This window comes from Rhinopithecus roxellana, chromosome 19 (assembly GCF_007565055.1).
Source record: "Rhinopithecus roxellana isolate Shanxi Qingling chromosome 19, ASM756505v1, whole genome shotgun sequence".
Lineage (NCBI taxonomy): Eukaryota > Metazoa > Chordata > Mammalia > Primates > Cercopithecidae > Rhinopithecus > Rhinopithecus roxellana.
The window spans coordinates 12618828-12628596 of record NC_044567.1 but is presented as its reverse complement, the minus strand read 5'-3'; the positions used below and the strand labels follow the sequence as shown (position 1 = coordinate 12628596).

Sequence of the window (9769 nt, the reverse complement as noted above, 5' to 3'; positions counted from 1 at the left end):
TCTGTCACCCTGGTTGGCATGCGGTGGCATGATCACAGCTCACTGCAGCCTTGACCTTCCAGACTTAAGTGGCCCTCCTGCCCCATCCTCTAGAGTAGCTGGGACTACAGGTATGTGCCACCAAACCTGGCCAATTTTTCTATTTTTTGCAGAGATGGGGTTGCTGTAGGTTGCCCGGGCTGGCCTCGAACTCGTGGGCTTGAGTGATCCTTCCACCTTAGCCTCCCAAAGTGCTGAGATTATAGGCATGAGTCACCACAGTCAGACACATTTATTGTTTGTGTACATATTTACAATCATTATTTAGTTCATCCTAAAAAAAAAAAAAAATTAGATAATTTTTTTTTTTTGAGACAGAGTCTTGCTCTGTCACCCAAGCTGGAGTGCAGTGGCATGATCTCAGCTCATTGCAACTTCCGCCTCCCGGGTTCAAGGAATTCTCTGCCTCAGCCTCCTGAGTAGCTGGCATCACAGGTGCCCTGCACCACACCCAGCTAATTTTTGTATTTTTAGTAGAGATGAAGTTCACCATCTTGGCCAGGCTGGTCTTGAAATCCTGACCTCGTGATCCACCTGCCTCGGCCTCCCAAAGTGCTGGGATTACAGGCGTGAGCCACTGCGCCTGGCCCTGAATTTTATCTCCACTTTAATGAGGAAGCACCAACATTTAAGTAAATTAGTCAAATTGACTTAGCCTCCAAGAATCAAAATGAGAGACAGTTCTCACATCCTTTTTACTCAATTCAGCCTGATGCTTCATCGCATTACTCTAGGTCAGCAATCAGCAAACTCTTTAAAAAATAAAGGATCAGATAGTGAGTGTTTTAGATTGTATGGGCCACAGACAGGCCCTGTGTCACCCACTCAACTCTGCTGTTGCAGCTGGGAAGCAGTCAGAGAAAATCTGTAACTGAATGAACATAGCTGTGTTCCAATAAAACTTTATTCATGAATACACATATTTGAATTTCATCAAATGTTTAAATGTCACAAAATAGTATTCCTCTCTTGATTTTTTGCTACCTTAAAAATGTAAAAACATTCTTCGTTCACAAGCTGTATGTATAAGTCGTGGGCTTGATTTGGCCTGTGGACACAGTTTGCACACCCTTATTCTTCTTTCCAGAAGGGAACATGTGGTGCCCTTACTTAAATATATTAGAAAAATGCAGAGTTTTCTTTTCTACAGGTCTAGTAATACAAGGATATTCTCCGGTAAAGCATAAATCTCGGTTCTGGGTCATTTTCCTGACCCAGATGCTTTTCCATCAATAATTCTCTTTGTCGTATTATTTTTCATGAATAAAAGGAGAGAGATGTATTTTAGAATAGCCGATATATATGGTGCAAGGAAAGTCACTCCACACAAAAAAATTGAAGTTTTTTTTTTTTTTTAAGAATGGATTTTAAAATAAAAGTCTTCCAATTAACACTATCCCTAAATGTTTTTACTTTTTTCTGGATGTCTACCTTTTCCATTTAAATTAGTTCTTCATCAGCACTTCTAATACCATCAATTTCATTCAGAAGTTTCCAAGATAGCCCTTCTAAGGTATCTGCTACTCCAGATATTTCAGCCCTGTTGTCAGGAAGCATCGTAGAGGTTTTTCTTGAAGAATTTGTGTGTGGATAGCAGGAAGAAGGAGGAGAGGGGAGAAAGAGAAGAGAGTACAATTGATGGGCTATTGTCAGAGCAGCTGCTGTGTCAGTGGCATCTGTGGGCTCTCCAGGTGAATACATTACCACCCTGATACATCCATGGCTAAAGGCAAAAGAGCAACTTCTCTCTGTGGCAGCAGATGCCCCTGTTCTTCAGCTAATGAAAAATTCCTAGAGGAGGAAAGGGAAAGACAAAGAGGAAAGGAGATTGTTGGGTTGTTGAGAGATATGAGTAGGAGGGAGAGGTTGCAACCCACCTGTCTGGCCCCTTTCTGCTGGCCCCAGAGAACCCTATACTGAGAACTCAGTTTGTAACTAGCTTATTCACCAAGTGACACCTCTATTGCAGGGCTAGGACAGACAGGACTGAGGCACTGGCTTCGTTTAGTCTTTGGTGCATTTGATCTCACCTATAAAAGGAAAAAAACCGCGTGTCCTTTATTTGTCCCCAACTACTTTTCACTTGCTTAGACAATCCTCTTCCTATATTTTGCAAAGAAAAAGGCAGAGCACTCTGCCTCATGGAAGGCAATGGTATCAGGAGACCAGCTTTTTTTTTTTTTTTTTTTTTTTTTTTTTTTTTTTTAACTGAAGCCACTGCAGTAGCTTTTATCTACTCAGTTCTTTCTGGAGTCAAGGCCTCTGGCTATTCAAGCCATCTCCCTTCTTAGCAAGTTAAGATTGGGACAAAACAATTATCATTCTAGAACTTGTCAGCTTGAATCGAACCATCACAAACCAATCATACAAGGCTGCTCCCTTCAGCACAATCATTGAGATGATTTTCCCATGACCTGGAATGGACTTTTTAGATCCTTTGGAAAGAAAACTCACCGGCAGGTACATCTCTCTGTCTATAGGTCCTTTCTATCCAGAAAGTTGTTGAGATCATCGGTAGTGGGTGAAAACATGTCCTTTAGGGAGAAGGTTTTTAGACCAGAAGCATTAGTTATGGAGGTTGTCATTGTTGTTGTTTCTTGTAAGGAAGAGAATAAAAGTGTAATCGCACTAGGTCATGTGTAAATTTATGCTGTTTTTACTGGCTCTTAACCCTTTTCCTTCCAGGAATTGTTAAGTTCCTTTGCAGTCATATATCAGCCCTTGGGTATGTTCTCACCAACGGTGACTGACGGTAAGGCCCCCTCAGTAGACCAACAGAATACAAGTCAGGTCATGCAACTGATTCCCTGGAAATTACGTAAGAGAAATAAATACCCTGGTTTTTGTACAGAGAGGAAATTATGAAATCGAGCATGAATTCATAGACTCTCTTAAATTCTCCTGTGAGAAAATGTTTTCTTGGTTGGAGGGGGTCTTCAGTGGAATGAGGGGTAAAACCTTTTGTATGAGAGCTCTCCAGTTCCTAAGTTGCTTGAAAGGGGCTGCAGGTCAGGCTGCCTTCTGATGGAGACTCAGAGGGGTTCAGGAGGCAGGAGCGAGCACAGAACATCTGTCAATGCTTAGAGTTCTTTCTTTGTTTCTTTGGTTTTATGTCATGACCTGTAAGTCAATTCACAGAGAATTGCTTTCCATTATGGAGAAATAATTCCAACAACGATTTTTTTCTTTTTCTTGCTGACTGGATTGTCTCACTCTCTGGGGGTATGGCTTGGTTTTATATTATCAAGCATGTTTGGTGCTTTTTCTGTGTATTGCTTTGATAGGCAATGCTTTTCAGCGGAGCCTGTGGAGCTGGAATCATGCAGGTCTTGAGCTGTATTTTCAGAGATGAACCCAATGCTAAATCGTGGTAGTAATATAATTCAGAGCATTCCACATGGATCACCGGCTATTTTTTGGTACCGATCCCCTTTATGTAGGACTTGAATGAATGTATGGACTATGGAGAGAAAAAAAAAGGAACAAAGGCAAGCAATGCTTAAGGGAAGAAGATAGAATACAGAGAGGAGTAAACTAATTTCTGTGTTTAATTCACTTAGAGAAGAGCATTGATTCATTTTGAACCCAGGATTAAAGAGACTTGTATAAATTTCCATTATACTATCTGGATTTTGAAACTATGGATACGGCATTGGGGACTAAGGCTGTTGGGCTAAATGATACTTTGACCAGGTAGATGTTCAGATTGCTTCTGAAAGAAAATGTGAATAATATGTGCATTGTCTTTTAGTCTAAGGGAACTGCTTAAATTATGTGTACTTAGCTCACGTTTTACTGACATGTTGAAGCTGTTTAGCCTTAGAGCTTTACGGATTGTTCTACTTTTCAAAAATACTGAGAGCTGCCAGTATCTATTTTGAATGTTTCATATTTTAGTGCATAATAAATATGTGTGTAACGAGTGAATAGGTGACTTTTTAAATTGCAAAATGTAACTGGACTCTAAATATCATAAAATCAAGATTATGAAGGCAGGTTACGAGAAAGAGTCAGAACTGACCACAGCTCTTCTGTTAGAACTAAGCAACTGCAAATCAAATCTTAGCCCTCTTCATCTTTTTATGAGGTTTTTGGATGTGTCATCATTGGGTCAACAGATATAATTGTGTATGTGCATGAGTCTGTAGTGTGTGCCTGCATGTTCATATACTTTTTGAATTTGCTTTCTGCCAATTAAATTATTAAGTATATACTTTCCTTAATCTGTGCAAAGAAGGCATTATTTTTTATATAAAAATAATATACAGTAAAAGCAATAGCTTTGGACTTTGATAGGTAGGACAGATTATTTTTCAAGGTTTTTTTTAAAGCATTCTTACATGTGCTAACACATAAAAGAGGTTTAATCTCAGTAAATGGGAAAGCTGGCTCTCCTAATTTTTTCCCAAGTTGACTTAACAGGCAAAATGTGAGTATTCACATATTTCTGTTTACATGCAGGGAAATGACAATCGGATTGCAAAAAAAAAAAAAAAAAAAAATTATTTATACTGTCAGTTCCTGCCTTGCTAAAACTTGGTGACTCAGTTATGCAAACCATACAAAAGAATAGACTTTTGTATTACTACATGTTTTGAAATGAGATCTTTGCGATAAAAAGATCAGAAGTTGAAACACTGGTAATAGAATTTAAGTCTATGATACAAATTCTGAGTTGCTCTATCGCTAATCCTAGAAACAGTTTCTAAAAACATTTGCTTATAATAGTAATTCATTTAAATTTCTTTAACACTTAAAATGAATTGTATGTCGTTCAAATCCAAATGATGCAGATGAAATGTCTGGATTTGAGCCTAATAAGTACATTAAAAAATCTAATGAAGCACCTATTTTTTTCGACCTTATAATTTCTGCTTTAATGGCAATCAAATTTTAAAAATGTACAGTTTCACTTATTCATACCATTCCTTTATAAAAGGCAGATTTCAAGTAAACTTCTAAATGCACATATAATGTAGAAACTAATGTTTTCTGGCAGTCCTTGGTTCCTGAAAGTTGAACTTCATCATATGTGTTTTAAACTTTTGTCAAAATAGTCATGAAAGATATGTTACTTTTGCATTACGAGGTAGTTTATTAGGGGCAGGCACTCATAAGACAGTATAAGTCCACTTGTCTAAACTTGCATGAGGCTGTGTGCATTGTAAAATGTCACAAACAGTTTTGGGTCAGTGAATATTTTGCTGAAGGAACAATACTTAACTTTCAGTGCTTTTCTGCAATAAATAGCAAAGTCGGGTTTGTAGCTGTAAACTGTATACACTGATAACTACAGGCTGGTCTGTCATGGAGCTAAAAGTTGCACCTGAAAACTTGCATTTTCTTTTCATAGTCATATAATGCTATGAATATTATTGTGCTATCATAAATCACTAATGTTATTGGTACTAGTTGGGTATAGCATTTTATTTTTGCATAGCTGCAATACAAGTTTTATTTATTTGTAACTTACACACTAGGACTTTGAATATTAAAACATAAATTTATTGGAACACTGAAATTAAATCTCAATTGAGGATAAGTGCCTACAGAATGGAAGCTGGTCAATGATAAAGGAAACATTCAATTAAACCTGTAGATACTGATCAAATTTATTTCTAAAATGGAAGAAACTCTTGCACAGGGAAGCATGAAAATTGAGCCAAGCATTTGGAATTGGGTCCTGCATAAGGAGCAAAAATTCAAATTTCATATATTTCAGAGTTAGGAGAGAAATAATGTGGAGGATCTGTTGGGGAGAATTAGAAAGTGGCTTTGAAAAACAGAGGTCTTATTTTAGGTTTCTAGATTTGTCTGAGCAGAGATGCTAGGAAAAGTTATACTCTGCAGAAAGTAGAGGAATAAACATTGAATTTGGTATCAGCAGGTTAGGAGTCCACATGTATAGGTCCTATTCACATGAACAGTTGGAACATAATTTCTGTATCTCTATTTCCTTTTAAATAAAAATTGGAATGTTGGAAATCACATTAAGAAAACAAAAATGGAAGCAAAGATAAGATGTTAGGGCTGCAGCCAGAGGCAATGGACGAAGAAATGACAGTCCGATTAATGTTCCAACAGCCCTGTTTACACACCCTATCCTTCTGCTCAGTCATCTGTAGATCTCTCCCTGTGCAAAGAATCAAGTGTCAACTCAACATCTTTGTCCTGAAAGACTAAACTCTGGTCCAAGTTTAATGTTCAATTTTAATATTTCTTTAAATACATGAATTTATTCAAATTCTGATGATCAATTGTGAAATCCATTTTACTGTTTTCTGTTTCATGCCAACCTGTCTTATCAAATATAGAACTAATCTGTTGCTAAGTTCCCCAGATGCTTACCTCTTCATTTATGACTTTAGCACTTAATCAAGCACTACATAAACTTCTGTTATTTATTTATAGACTTATTGTATGCATGCCTTATTATCCTAGTTAACATGTTTGATTTATTCACCTTATCATTTTCATCATCATTAGTGGCAGGAGCAATAGTGATAGAATAAAAAGATACCTTTGATGAGTTGATCACAAAGTATTAGTCATTTTAGATTTATTATTTCTAATTCCTATAACAATCTTTCACAACTAGTAAGTGGCTAGTTACTTGTTGTGTTTGCAAACACATGTCAAGTTGACCCAAAGCTCAACCTTTCCCCACTGGGCAATACAGCCACTATGCAAAGTCACATAATTTAGACCATCCTTAAGATTCGATCCATTGGGATTTCATTAGAAAGAACTGCATTTAAAAAGAGAAAAAAGCTCTGCCGGCGGGATTTGATGGCGTGATGTCTCACAGAAAGTTCTCCGCTCCCAGACATGGGTCCCTCGGCTTCCTGCCCCGGAAGCGCAGCAGCAGTCATCACGGGAAGGTTAAGAGCTTCCCTAAGGATGATCCATCTAAGCCGGTCCACCTCACAGCCTTCCTGGGATACAATGCTGGCATGACCCACATCGTGTGGGAAGTCGACAGGCCAGGATCTAAGGTGAACAAGAAGGAGGTGGTGGAGGCTGTAACCATTGTGGAGACGCCACCCATGGTGGTTGTGGGCATTGTGGGCTACACGGAAACCCCTCGAGGCCTCCGGACCTTCAAGACTGTCTTCGCTGAGCACATCAGTGATGAATGCAAGAGGCGTTTCTATAAGAACTGGCATAAATCTAAGAAGAAGGCCTTTACCAAGTACTGCAAGAAATGGCAGGATGGGGATGGCAAGAAGCAGCTGGAGAAGGACTTCAGCAGCATGAAGAAGTACTGCCAAGTCATCCGTGTCATTGCCCACACCCAGATGCGCCTGCTTCCTCTGCGCCAGAAGAAGGCCCACCGATGGAGATCCAGGTGAATGGAGGCACCGTGGCCGAGAAACTGGACTGGGCCCGCGAGAGGCTCGAGCAGCAGGTACCTGTGAACCAAGTGTTTGGGCAGGATGAGATTATCGACGTCATCGGGGTGACCAAGGCAAAGGCTACAAAGGGGTCACCAGTCGTTGGCACACCAAGAAGCTGCCCCGCAAGACCCACCGAGGCCTGCGCAAGATGGCCTGCATTGGGGCATGGCATCCTGCTCGTGTGGCCTTCTCTGCGGCACGTGCTGGGCAGAAAGGCTACCATCACCGCACTGAGATCAATAAGAAGATCTATAAGATTGGCCAGGGCTACCTTATCAAGGACGGCAAGCTGATCAAGAACAATGCCTCCACCGACTATGACCTGTCTGACAAGAGCATCAACCCTCTGGGTGGCTTTGTCCACTATGGTGAAGTGACCAATGACTTTGTCATGCTGAAAGGCTGTGTGGTGGGAACCAAGAAGCGGGTGCTCACCCTCCGCAAGTCCTTGCTGGTGCAGACGAAGCGGCGGGCTCTGGAGAAGATTGAACTTAAGTTCACTGACACCACCTCCAAGTTTGGCCATGGCCGCTTCCAGACCATGGAAGAGAAGAAAGCATTCATGGGACCACTCAAGAAAGAACGAATTGCAAAGGAAGAAGGAGCTTAATGCCAGGAGCAGATTTTGCAGCTGGTGGGGTCTCAATAAAAGTTATTTTCCACTGAAAAAAACAGAAAAAAACCTTTAAGACTTCATAAGCTTTGACCTCGTACTTGTACATCTAGAAATCTATAATGAATGGAGAAAGATAGGAAGATAAAAAAAATCTCCAAGGCCAGGTAAATGCATACTTGTAAGGGTAAAAAACAAACAAACAAAAATGAATATAAAGGTATAAGAACAGGGGAGAATTAATTATAATTCATAAAATATATGTGAGCATTAAAATATACACTTTCAAATAATTTTTAGTTGCATGACAGATACTTGCATGATATAAAAAGTGTGATGCTCATGTATTGAAAATATGACATAATTGATCTTAAAATTATAGAGGCTAGGTGCGGTGGCTCATGCCTATAATTCCAGCACTTTGGGAGGCTGAGTTTGAGGATCGCCTGAGGCCAGGAGTTTGAGAACAGCCTGGTCAATATAGTGAGACCTCATCATTAAAAAAAACCCATTATGTTAATTTTTAAAAGTTATAAAACATAGATTTAAAAATAGAAATAGAAATATAGGAAAAGCAGAAAGATATATCAAAGTATTTATAATGGTTATCTTTCAATGGTGGGAATATGAATTTATATTATTTTCCACATTTACCTACATTCTTCTACATTTTAAAATGCTTATCTTTTACATTTTCCAAAACAGACATACATCATTTTAGCAATAATTTCTTAAAATACCAAAAAATACTCTTTAAAAAAAATCCACAAACTCTTAAAGCCCATATCTGAAAAATCTAGACATTCAAGTATGTACATTTTCTTTCAAGAGTATCATTACAGTGTTGTTGACGTTACTCAAAATATGTTTTGCATTTTCTTCGTAGCTTGTGGCATATTCCATAAATGTCTACAATAGTGATTAGTTTTGGCTGTCTGAAGTTTGTGTTGTTTAATTTTTTGTTTTGTTTTTAAAAGTTCTGGAAAAAGTCAAGTTGCGTGACTCTTACAATCTTCCAAAGATGTATTACTAAAGCAAAGAGACATTCTCACAGGTGTTTTAAACATGAGATTCAGTTTGCTGATGGTGGCACCTCGCACAGGAAAGCATTTCTTACTGTGCTGTAGATGGGGACTATGGATGCCGGTGGCAGTCTCACTTTCCCTGGTGGCTACTGAACGTGTTTGTGTCTCCTTTAGAACCAATAATTTCTAATGAATATTTTCTTGTCTCCTCTACTTCCTCCTTCCTTCCTATCTTCCCTCTCTTCATTATTTTCCCATGCAAATGTACGTGCAATACAGAATATCAGAATAGCACATCCTGTAAAGCACAAAAGCAGTGTTTGTTTCCGGGAAAACCCTCCAAACAGCCTAGCTTATTATTAGTCTTCTTATTACTGCTTGATTACTATGATTAAATGATGATACTATACCCTTCCAGTTATAAGGCTTGCCTTTCCCCAGTGGCAACGATGAATCTGTGCATAATGATTGATATTTTCTCAGCTGGCATCTCTTCTAACCGATGACCTGCGCTTACGGCAAGGCTACCTGATCTAAGGAACTGCTATCCGTGGTTATAGAGGGTAAACCGAGGCTGTAAACTTATTACCTTTGGGAGACCTAATGCATCCCAGAAAACACAGATGAAATGATCATTGTAATCATGGAATCAAGAAACATAGTAATGTAGGGTCTGGCCCTAAAATGAATATGGT

The 9769-nt window shown here is 39.0% G+C and overlaps 1 pseudogene across 1 annotated transcript; it reads left to right on the top strand.

Annotated features, from left to right (window-relative positions):
• The first annotated feature begins 6823 nt into the window (after window positions 1–6823).
• On the top strand, window positions 6824–8110 carry LOC115894816 (annotated as a pseudogene). The gene has a single exon (XR_004055005.1). The product of XR_004055005.1 is annotated as a 60S ribosomal protein L3 pseudogene (transcript).
• Window positions 8111–9769: the final 1659 nt, after the last annotated feature.